Genomic DNA, 13553 nt, shown 5'->3' on the forward strand with positions numbered 1-13553 from the left:
TGTATAATTCCAAACCTGAAGTTTAGTGTTAGTGGCGGTTTCTGGATACTGAAGAATGCTCATTGTTGTTGGAAGGTTCTGGAATCTTTAATTATTTTGGTTTCGTCTTTGTTTTCTTTATGATTCTTTGACAAAAAGAGAAAGAAAGAGGGGAAAGGGAGAGGAGAAGCAGAGCAGGATCAAGAGGGAGAGGATGAATTTAGGTGAGTGAGATGGTGATAGGGTGAGGTGAAGGTGTAATTGTCCGAAGGACGATCGACTTTATATGCAAAAAAAGTTGGGGATGTAAAAATTTGTAGCTTTAGAGACTAAAATCGTACTTAACCCAAATGAAAATTATAATGAGAGCGAGGCGAACATCCGCTTTTTAATTTGCATATGGATGCATGCTAGGTGTTGGACTCTGATATGGAGGAGGGGTGTGCTTCACAAATTTGTGGTGTCAGTGGAGATGCAACTCGGACCCTGCGAGTTTCATTCACCACACGGACCGTCCAAGTTGCATTTCACCAAACGCACGGTCCGATTTGATGCAGCCTTGCGTCGCGCAGCAGCCTCTCTCCGAACGGTGCCCTGAAACCAAACAAAGACCCAAGCAACCCACTCCCACCATCTGAATATTATCACTTTCAGATTTCACTTTCAACTTCACTTCCACCTTCTTCTTCCTTTCTCCGCTTCTGAAAATTGCATGTTGGAAGAAAAAAAATCATGCCAAAAAAATATAAAATTAAAGATGTTGATCGATTTGAGTTTCATATTATTCATTATCTCAGTCATCCTAATTATGTAAGTTTTATTTTTGAATTTTTTAAATTTTTTATGTTTATAATTATTATTTTTAGAAATTTAATTATTATGATTGTTGTTAGAAATGCAATTTAGAAATATAAATAGAATGATTATTAGTATTTTTCAATATTTGTTAGATTTTTTTGAAATTTTTTTTACTAACTTTTAATTATAAATATTATTATTAGAAAGTTAATTATTATTATGCTTGTTAATTTTTGAATTTAAAAATGTAACAGAATGATAGGGATTTTTTATACTGTAATATTTTTTTAATTTTTAATTTTTTTATTATAATTATATTTGAAAAGAACGTTACTTTTTTTTAAATCCTTTTAAAATTGTTAACTATAACTGTTATGGATGAAGTTAAATGTTATTGTTGTGAGAAGTTGTTAGTATTGAATGATTAGTAGGTAGGATTATTTTTATTAAAGTACGTTAGGTTTTATTATGAGAATATTTAAATTTTTTTAATTGTAATCATCATTATTAGCAAGTTAATTGTTGTTACTGTTGTTAGAGAATGAAGGATGGCATATACTGATTAGTAATATTTTTTGATAGTTAAGGAAAAATGTTTAAATGATAGTAAATCAGTAATTAATATTAGATACTATTCTAGATGTTGTAAGTTGAGAATTTTGATTAGGAATATATGAATTAGTAATTATTTTTATTAGTAGTTAGTTATGAATAATTTTAAAGATTAATAATTAATTTTAAAAGTTAGAATAATTACTTTTATAAGGATTCAGTAAAATGATTTATGATAGTAAGTTAGTAATTGTTAATGAGTTGACTAATTTGTTATGGTTTTTGTAGAAATTACGAATGTTGACATGTAACCACCCATTTCTTCTGGATCGGTACAACGATAGGGTGGAGGAGCATTTACGACTTACCGGTTTTTATCATGTATCTCAGATTGGGGTAGTGCAGTGTCAGAAAGCATTGATGAATGCTCTAATCGAATGTTGGCTCCGAGACACACATACGTTTCACCTTCCCATTGGTGAATGTGCCGTGATTCTTGAAGATGTGGCTCTAATGCTTGGTCTTCCGACGGATGGTCTTCGAGTCACAGGGATGACAATGAGTAGTTTTGAAGCCTTGGAAGTGGAGTGTTTGCTTCAATTTGGAATTGCACCGCATAAGTCAGACTGTAGAGGTAGCTGCATAAAACTGACCTGGCTGTGGGATCTAAAAGAAAATTTAGAGTTGACTGATGAAATCAGTATACAGAGGTATGTGAGGTGCCACATTATGTTGCTGATCGGGACAATCTTGTTTGGGGATAAGTCTGGGGCAGGTGTACACTAGAAATTTCTACCCTTGCTTCGTGATTTTGTCAGTATTAGACAGTATAGTTGGGGAGCAGCATGCCTAGCACACCTCTACAGGGTGTTATGCAGGGCATCTCGTTTTAAATGTAAGGAAATAGATGGTCCACTAACACTTCTACTCGGTTGGGCTTGGATCCGACTGTCATATCTATCGCCGCTTTCTAGGGAACCCCGCAGTTTTCCGCTAGCAAACAAATAATATTATGTTACAATGTACCCGTATCTTGATATTTAAGATTCAGTTGAGTTAATTGAATATATCATATTAGGTGGCGTAACTGGGAGCGTGGTGACCGACGATATAAATATCTGAATCTAGCTCACTTTAGGAAGGCATTTGATGAACTTCAGGAAGGGCAGGTGTGTTTTAATTAAAGAAGTATTAGTTTCGGGTTTAGGGTCTGGGACATAATTATGAAGCATTGTTATTGTTATTGGTATTATGGGTTGTAATCATGACTTTCCTTTATTTTTCCCAGTTTGTTCGGGTTGCTTATGCTGTGGATCGCGTGGATCCGAATATAATTCCTGCTGAAATCTACATGCAGTCAGTTGTCTGGAGCACTACAGTTCCGTTGGTGTCATTTGAATGTATCGAGTGGTATGCTACCGATAGGTTTAGGCGACAGTTCGGTTTCGTTCAGGAGTACCTAGTCAGGAGCGGAATCTGGACAAGGCGCATGGAGAAGTCCTGACTAGTCCTAAGAATTTTAACTGGGCCATAGCACCGAGTCATTCAATTTGGGTGATGCATTGGACAAACAGGTATAACTACATTCTATCTGAGCTTCCCATGCCTTCACAGCATCCATTGGATAGTTACATGTACTGGTACCGATCAAAATTTGGGGACCACTTGAACTTGTCGAATCTTGTGGGTCAAGAGAATGATGAAGGTAATCAGGATATGGATGAGGGTAATTAGGATACCGATGAGGGTAGTCAGGATATGGATGATGACAATGAAGAACAGGAGCCACATTCGCCGCATATATCACCTCCAAATCCGCTTCCACAAGAACAACCTCAGTCCTCAAGCTAGTATGTATGATTCACCCCATCATTTCCAATACATCAACAATATTGGGGTACGTCACAGTTTGAAACAGGAGAAGGAGGTTCTTTTAGCCAGTTGCTTGGGTTCATGGCTGCAGATGCAGGACAATCACAATATGGCCATCAGCCTGAGTTCATGGCAGGTAGGTATTCGTTGGATGCGAGGTATCCGGGCCATACCTCATCGGTTGCTTCTGGAGGGTTCGTATCTGTTGACTCTAGTAAGAGTGACGGTGGACGCGGAGTTCTTAATAGTCAAAATCCTAACCGCGTTTCTATAGGACTCATTGAGGAAAATGCTAACACACTCGAGCAAGAGACCGATGTGTATCTAGTAGATGACCCAAATGACGAGGACAATGATGAGAAGGATGATATAGAGGAGTTCGATGAGGATGAAGAATCTCATAATGATGGTATTATGTTGTGTATTTTGCTTTACACGTTCGATTAGTTATTTATTTTGTGTTCATAAATGGTATCTCTGTTTGGTTTTTCCTGAATGATATGTGGTATCTATGTTGGTTTGATTACCTAATGTGCTACATTTAATCGTATTTTTTAAATTGTATACAGGTTAGGCACGCACTCCGGATGACAAATTCAAAGGTTACAATCTGAGGATTGATCCACCACGCCGTATCGCTAATCACTACACTCCATCTGTCTTCAAAAAGGCGGCTAAGAAATGCAAGAACTTTGTGAAGGATGTAAAGTGGACAATCAGAAAGTAGTTGTGGTGTAATGTATTTATTTAGGTATTACTGATGTGGACTATGTTTAGAGTACTTTGTATCTATTGGACATTATGTATTAATGACTTGGACTATGGTAAGATTACTTTGTATGTTTAGAGTATTTATGCATTAATGAACTTATTCAGGTATTAACGATATAGACTATGTATTAATGCTTCATAAAATCTTAATATATTGCTACAGATATCATATCAATATACCTCATTTGGACAATTGAGATCATATTATATAATGCTACAGATATCTTATAATACTAGAGATTCATACTTTATAATGCTACATATATCAGGTCATGTTAACTTAAATGGACAACTCATGCCATACTATATAATGCTACATATATAATATCATCTTAGACTGTGAACCTATTGAGCAGCTCTGTCAGCATTTGCACCAGCTGACTGACGGCATCTGCTACGACTGTGTCCCTCAGCCCCACATAGCCTACATCGCCTAGGATGACGTAATATTCGCGTGTCCATCTCATTCAAGAAGCGCGTTATCCTGGGGCGACCTTTCGTGACGCGTCTCAGGTACGGATTCGGTACGAACCGAGGTCCATTGTAGGCAGGCCATGTAGTAGGATTACCTAGTGGCCTAAACCTTGCTCGGTACACCCGCCAAACTTAGTCCATCTTATAGACATCATGCACATATAGTTACCAATCCAGTCGCTAGTTGGCACAACATGCGAACACATGTCTGTAGGGGATCCGGTCCACCTGGAACTCACCACAGTCACATCGAAGGCCACGTAGATCGACTGCAAACTCCAGTCCACTTGGCATCTCACGCACCTCAAAGACCTCATTCTGCTGTTCAAAGCAACTAACCTGAATGTTTCCTGATGCAAGTTGGTTTGCATGCAACTTCGAGGTCACGACATCAGAAAACACATGGCCAGTATTAATCTGCGCTTCTGCCTCCGCTCTTTTTCTGGTGAACAACTCGTTTAGCCTGTAGAATGTTGCCTTCACAAGAGCAGTAATGGGAAGATTGCGTGCACCCTTCAATACTGAATTGATGCATTCCACTAGATTCGTCGTCATGTGACCCCATCGGTATCCACCATCAAATGCCAATGCGTACTGTTCGCGAGAAATTCGGTTTAACCAGTTTGTATACGCCTCGCCCCATTCCCGTAATCGCTGGTAACGCGCCTCGTACTCCCGCACCATCCTCAAATATCCTGGAGGATAACAACATAAAAAAAAAGAAAAATAATAGAGGTCAAAACAAATGACGACGGTAACTCTGTTAATAACTTACTTAAATTTACTAAATGATTACCAATGTTGACGACCAATTTTTGGAGGTACGGTGCCTTGAACTTTCACAGAAAATTTGACTCTATATGCCTGATGCAAAACATATGAAAAGTTCTAGGAGGTGACCAAGCTCCGTTACTGCGTTCCACAGCTGCATTGATGGATTTGTGTCGGTCGGATATTAGACCCACACCATCCCGAGTGACAACATGTTGACAGAGGTTACTAAGGAAAAAGTGCCATGCATCAGAAGTCTCTCCCTCCACAATAGCAAACGCAATTGGGACTATATTGTTGTTGCCATCCTGTGAAACTGCCACTAGTAGACAACCCTTATACTTTCCGTACAAGTGAGTCCCATCCACCTGGACAACTGGCTTACAATGTCTGAATGCCCTAATACAGGGGTAATAACTCCAAAATACTCGATGCAGTACTCGAATATCACCCACCAAGTCATCGCCTTGATATGCAGGCATAGTCTCAAAATGGACAACAGCTGATGGCTCCTTATGACACATGGCCTCAAACCATATAGGCAACGCTTCAAACGATGCTTCCCAACATCCAAATATTTTTTCTACTGCCCTTTGCTTAGCCAACCATGCTTTTCGATAACTAACGGTGTAGTTGAACTTCGATTGCACTTCTGCTATAACCGATTTCACCTTTAAGGAGGGGTCAGCCTCAACCAATGGCTTTATTGCTTCTGCAATTATGATAGAATCCAGCTTTGAATGATCCTGTGAAATGGTGGCTCTGGTACAAGTGTGACTACCATTATACCTCCTTATAATCCAACAGTACTTCCTGCTGATCATGCTAACCTTGATAAGCGAATCACACCCTGACCCATACTGTGTACACTTGGCATAAAATGTCAACGGCTCAGACTCATACACCAGGTAGTCTACGCTTCGTTGTATGGTATACTCTTTTATCGCCTTAATAACAGCTTCCTTAAAACTGAACTCCATACCAATGGAAAATTCACCATCTGTGATAATAGGAATTTCTGCTGGGACAACCACCATAGGAAAAATTAAATTAATACACAGATATTTCAAAACCGATAATAAGGGTAAATCAACATTCACTGCATCTAGTATGATATAAATCTAAACCAGACATCATGTTATTATGTCACTCTAAACAAAATAAGAACATCAGCATCAGATATAAAAACTGGACCGGACCGGCTGGTTCGACCGTCAAACCCAATGAACCGGATCCTAACCGGTCCGGTTCATTGGGTTTGAACCGTACAAGGCATCGATCCAGTGCGAATAATAATTACAAACTCACGTAATTTTTAATAATCATATTGTAGAGAATTTTATTATTATTTTCTAATAAGTACTTGTAGTATATATATAACAGTACAAAAAATAAAATATTTATTGTTCCTGTTCCATATTGGTTTAAAATAACTTAATTTTTTTAAAATGTTAGCAAACACAGACATTTTCAAGTTTCTTATTTAACATTCTTGCTATTTTTTATTTTTTATTTACATAGGACCGGATCAACCGGTTCAACCACTTACCCAGCGGTTGAACCAGTGACCCAGTCACCTGAACCGTTCGAGCATCGGTTCGATCCTGAGAACTATGACATCTATTTGAGTAAATAATGGTAAATAAATACTAATTTATTCATAACTAAATCAATAACTAACTAAAAAAAAACTAATACGACGAATTACGTACCTGCAGTCATATATTTCGAAAACTCCAGAACATGCATGGCTTCCAAGTCCAAAACTCGCATGAATGATGGCTCCTCAAACGGCACTTCATTTGCGAGTGCATTTGCCACCTCTGTCACATCTGGAGCCATAGTTCCGTCACCTTGATCTTCATCTCCATCTGGAGTAACAAATTCGTAGTTACTTTCGAACTCTTCTTCACTGTCACTATTATAATCTTCTCGTAGAATATTCCGGTCAGCCTCAGATTGTTCAAACTCAACATACAACTCGATGAACGAGATCTGAGCCCGGTTTTCAATATACATTGAAAATATCTCTTGCATGCTTGCTTCGTCCGTCACATATTTGGTTTGAAACTGGACGAATCCACCAAACACCGGTATGGGATATCTGTATAGGAATAACAACACCAATCTTTTTACAGATCACACTTTTGAGCTCTTCAAATGAGATGATAAAAGGAATAACAACATCTAGTGGATTTTCACAAATAAATTTTACTCCTTCAGACGTTTGTAACAAAATCTGACCAAAATAATACACTTTTAGTAACACTCTGTCACTCATTTCTCTTAATCACCAAAAAAAGGCATAACTTTAGCTACTAGATTTTCAGGTTCAAAACAAGCAATGAAGAAACGAGAAAGAAGAAACAGAAGAAGCAGCCGTTCAAGAAGTGGAAGAAGACGCGAGTAAGCTACCACCAGTTCACTTCACACTTTTATATAGGACTCTTTAACGAACTCGCACCTTTCGACTAGGTTAACCTGATTCAAAAAAATATTAAAAAATGAAATCAGACTATGCGATTTCATCTAGCAGTTTAGCCAAGCTCACGCAAAACGGAGGGTCCGAGTTCAATTCAACTTCTCAGCATGGAACTCGGACCATGCGATTTGTCGTCCCATTTCATATTAAAAAACCAAGCTAAAGCAACAAGGAGGGTCCGATTTCAACCTTCCGAAATTTAAATTCTCTTACCATACAAATTGGACCGTGCAATTTGTTATGCAGAAGTTTATCACCAAAGAACTCGCACGGTCCGAGTTCTTCTACCTTACACTGCGAAAAACCTGTCCCACATATATGTCTAGCCCCCATGAATCCATATCGAAGAATAGCACACATATGCCTTCCATTTCCATAAAATTGAGTCGCAAACATCTGTGTCTGAGACATGAGAGGATACGGGGATAGTGACACTGGGAATTGTGGAGAATAGGGATGGGACACTAGGATCTGTGGAAGGCTTGGAGACTAGGTGTGTGTTTGGATTGTGGTTTGTCAAACTGAAATTTGAATAAAATTGATTTTATAGAATTGATTTTGGATAGAAGTAAGTTTGTGCCAACATAATTTATGTTTGGCAACTCTATATCAAAATTGATTTTGATAAAATAAATATTGTTTTGATAATATTAGTTAAAATCACTTTTAGATAGATAATTACTAAAAAGGACAAGACATTAAATTATGATGTTATTTTTTTATACATGTTTAATTTTTTTATAATTTTTTTATATATTTTTATATAGTATATTTTTAGTACTCTTAATACTTTTTTTTAGTACTCTATAATTATTATTATTATTATTATTATTATTATTATTATTATTATTATTATTATTATTATTATTATTATTTATGGTTAAGTTTTTTGTTTAATTTATTTTACCTAATGGGATTAATAAATTATATTATAAAAAGATAATAATAAATATAATGTACAAAAATTATAATTATAAAAATATATTAATGTGAAACAAAAAATTAATAAAAAATCTAAATAATAAATAATAGAAAAAAACTCATATAAAGATAAATAATAAGAATTCTATAAATAATACAATAATATGTATAAAGGATAAACTTGGTAAAAGAAAAATAAATATTAAATGTCAATTTAAAGCTGGTTAGTGCAATGCAGAAGCTAAAAATTTTGCGTTTATAGGAAGAAAATTTTAAAAAATTGTAACGTACTTTTCCTCCTCGAAAGTATTTGCCAAACACACCCTAAATTGTGGATATGAAATGGTGGGTGGCTTTGGTATTTGCAGCAATGACAGTGTTGACAGTAACTATAAATGAGGAGAATGAAATAAAAGTAAAATTAAAATATAAAAAATAGAGTTAATAATTAAATAAATTTATACTTCAAAAAATACTTTAAATTAATTTTTTTAATTTAATAATTTCAAAACTTCAAACAAAAGTATTATAATAGTCACCAATTATGTTGTAGCATTAGAATTTATTTCGATTTTTTTTTTGGGCTTCAAATATTGAGACAATCATGATAAGCTTTTATAATCTTTTAACAACTTGATTAATGATAATAAAATTATTTACATATCTAACATTGTTTTCGTTAAACTAAGTTTATAGAATTAATTATTTCAAGTAACTTCTTCAATTTGTATATAAGTTATTGAGGAGTTTAGTTTAATTGCCAACAAAAGCCTATTGTTTTTAATCAATTTAATCAATTTTTTAAAAACCAATAGGTTAAATTTTAGTTAAATTTAGAATTAAATAATTTAAATAAATTAAATTATAATTAATGGTAATTTAAATTTAACAAATATAAATTATTTATTAAATTTTTATTAGTTCACCTAATTGTTTCAAATCCAAAATTTGAGACTAAATACCAGATAACTTTCCAATTAATAGTAGTATTTAATAATAGCATATATAAAAAAAGATAATTAACCACATTAGTTATTTTTGAACTAGAGTTAGTAGTTTCTAGAGTCTTAATATTTATGTACAAATAAAACTCTTCAATTTATTGTATAGAACACACATTAATAGTTAACATTCATTTCTTCTTTTCTTTGCTATTGTTCTCTACTTTGTATAGACTTTATTTTCACATGGTATCAGATAGCGTCCAAGATTCATGGAGGCAGAAATTATCAACAATAATCCATCACCTGCTACTGCTATTACTCAAGCATCACCATCTGCGTCAATTCTAAAGCCCTTTTCTGTTCCTTTACCAGAAAAACTCAACAATGTTAATTTTCTCACCTAGCGCTATTAAGCTATTCTTACAATTTCAGGTCAAGAACTTCAAGATCACCTGGACCAACAGAAGATTCCAATAAGATACACATCAGCTGTTGATGAAAAGGCACAAAATGAAACAAAGACATATAAATAATGGAGACTTGATGACTACAATGTCTCTTCCTGGCTTTACTCATCACTGGATCCCTCTTTCAAACATCGAGTTCTTGGTTGTCTTTTTGCTCATGATATTTGGAGCCGACTTCACACCCACTTTGCATCACAAACAAAAGCTCATATTAAGCAACTTCAACTGCAATTAAAATCGATCAAGAAGACTAGTCCAGCATCTGATTATCTTCTTCAAATAAAAAAAGTGGTGGATGTACTTGCTATTATTGGAGCTCCTCTAACTAATGTAGAATACACCAATGTTATTTTAGATGGATTAAATGAAGATTATCAGTCATTCTTGACATATGTCACTGCAAAAGATCCATCCTATTCCATTCCAGACCTTGAAGCTCTCTTGATGGCTCAAGAATACATTGTGGAGAGGTTCAAGAAATCAGAACCCTCAATGGTACAGGTCAATTTCACTCAATCTCAACCTTCTACTTAAACTAATTTTGATTCTGGCTATGCAAGAAACACACCGCCTACACCTAATAGAGGCACTTATGGTCGAAGAGGGTGTGGAGGAAGAACAAATCGTGGAGGTAGAGATTTTTGGAACTCAAATCGGCCATAATGTCAAATTTGTGGTAAGCTGGGGGTATATTGCTAGTTACTGTTATTTTAGATTTGACCAACAATTTCAACATGCACAGCAAAATTCACCCAACTCTTCTATGCACAATGCACTCCCTCCACCTCCCTCATTCCATAATCCCAAAGCAATGCTTGCTACACCTGCTACGATTGCTGATCCATCTTGGTATGCTGATTCTGGCGCTTCCCATCACCGTACTCCTAATCAGTCAAACCTACAACAAGTACAAGAATATTGATGCGTGAGCATCTTTCCTATCTTTTCCTAGTGAATTTGCATCTAAATTGTTGAATTTAATAAAGAATTAATTATATTTTAGCCACTATGGATGCTATTTTGAGTTTTGTGCAATACTATTTATTTTAGGTAGCATTCGGCTGGATTTGATGGAGTTTCTGTAGCACAAGAATCAAAGGAGATGGCAGCAAGGAGCGACGCGTACGCGTGCCTGACGCGTGCGCGTGATTTGGAAGTATCCATGGTGACGCGTGCGCGTAACTGACGCGTACGCGTGACTCGCGGAAAAAGACCATTGACGCGTGCGCGTGACCGACGCGTACGCGTGACATGCGCAACGTGCAAAAAACGCAGAAAGAAGCTAGGGGCGATTTCTGGGCTATTTTGACCCAGTTTCCAGCTCAGAAAACACATATTAGAAGCTGCAGAATGGACAAATCAAGTGGTCCCCACCCATCAGCTGAAGACTTGTTAATTAATTCGAATTTAAATTCAAATTTGATTTTTAAATAGGAAAAGATATTATTTTAATTTTAATTTTATAAATTTAATTTTTAAATTATTAGGATTAGTTATAAAAGGGGATTCAGATCCATCAGATTGAAAGGAGTACATTTTACGTGAATCCTTATTTCTCTTTACCATGAGCAACTAAACCTCCATTGTTAAGGTTAGGAGCTCTGTCTATTTGTATGGATTGATTTTATTATTTTTTCTATTTTAATTTATGTATGGATTTATATTTAAGAATTGTTTTCGTTCTTTATTTTATGAATTTGGGTGGAACGGAAGTATGACCCTCTTTCTAAATGCGTTCTTGTATAACTTGGAAAAGCTCTTTACTTGAACAACAGCTTGAAAACATATTCTCCTAAACTTCTAATTTATCTGGATTTAATAGGATACGTGACATATAATCTTTTTATGTTTGGGTAATTAGGATTTCTGTGGCATATAACTAGAATTGAATTTCCCCCTTAATTGGAATTAATTGACCAAGGAATTGGCTGTCGATGAATTTTAGAGGAGACTAGGAAGGTCTAAGGAATTAGGGTCTAGTCACATATAGTTTGCCATAAATTAAAACCTACATGATTAAAATAAAATAATAAGAAAAGTCAATCCGAAAAATAGATAACTCTGAAACCTTAACTATTTCTTCATATTTTATTCCTCACCTATTCACTTGCCTGTCTTCAAACTCTTCTTTATTTTTTAATGCTTTTGAACTTCCAAACACTATTTTTTGTTTGTCTAACTAATCCTATCAAACACTATTGTTGCTTAATCCATCAATCCTCGTGGGATCGACCCTTACTCACGTAAGGTATTACTTGGTACGACCCGGTGTACTTGCCGGTTAGTTTGTGGGTTATAAATTCCGCATCAAGTTTTTGGCGCCCAAGATGAGCCTAGACACTTCTGCAGGCAGTTCATTGCACAAGAAGAAGACACCAGAGAAAACGATTGAGCTGATTGAATTGGTTGCAAGCAACCAATATTTATACTCATCTAACAGGAATTCTGTGAACTCTGAGACCCCTCAGAAGAGAGGCGTGTTGGAAGTAGAAGCTGTTAATGCTCTTCTTGCTCAGAACAAGCTGATGTCTCAGCAAATAAATCTACTTACTCAACAGATGGGTGGCATGCAAGTCTCAGCTATCAACACCCAAAATCCACCACAGGAAGTCTCCTATGACATGGCAGGTAACTTTATGCAAAATAATAATTATGATTATGCTCAACCCTCTTCTGAACAAGTGAATTACATGGCGAGTAGTCCTAGAAATCCCAACAATGATCCATATTCTAAGACATACAATCAGGGGTGGAGGAATCACCCAAATTTTGGGTGGAGAGATCAACCTCAGAGACCTCAGAACTTCAACAATAGTTCTCAGGGCGGTTTTCAACAGAACAACTATAATAACCGCCAATTTCAGTCTCAGCAACAACAACCACCTCAGCAGGCAAATTCTAAATCCCAAGAAGATTCTAATTGGGAGATGATGATGAGTTTCATACAAGAAACCAGAGCCTCCATTAGAAACTTGGAGGTGCAAATGGGTCAAATGAACAAGCAATTACCTGAAAGGTCTTCAAATACATTTCCTGGTGATACAGTGGTGAACCCAAGAGAAGATTGCAAGGCTATTCAATTGAGAAGTGGTAAGGTAGCTGGTTCTGAGACCAAGGTCAATGAAGATCTAGTTGAAAAGGAAACTCTAGAGGAGAAGAAGGAAGAAGTAGAGCACGCCCCTCCTAAGCGTGCAGACAACCCATTTCCTGACTCTCTTGACACTTATCCCACCTTATCAGGCCCCTGAATACAAGCCAAAAATGCCATATCCTCAGAGGCTTCAGAAGGCATCCAAAGAAAAGTAATTCTCTAAATTTTTAGATGTCTTCAAGAAGCTGCAGATCAACATTCCTTTTGCAGAGGCTCTGGAGCAAATGTCTCTCTACGCTAAATTTATGAAAGAGTTATTGACCCACAAGAGAAATTGGAAGGAGCAAGAAATCGTGGTGTTAACCAAGGAATGCAGTGCTATTATTCAACACACCCTTCCTGAGAAGATGCCAGACCCAGGAAGCTTTGTC

This window comes from Arachis ipaensis, chromosome B8 (genome assembly GCF_059453495.1).
Source record: "Arachis ipaensis isolate K30076 ecotype BB chromosome B8, ASM5945349v1, whole genome shotgun sequence".
NCBI classification, from domain to species: Eukaryota; Viridiplantae; Streptophyta; class Magnoliopsida; order Fabales; family Fabaceae; genus Arachis; species Arachis ipaensis.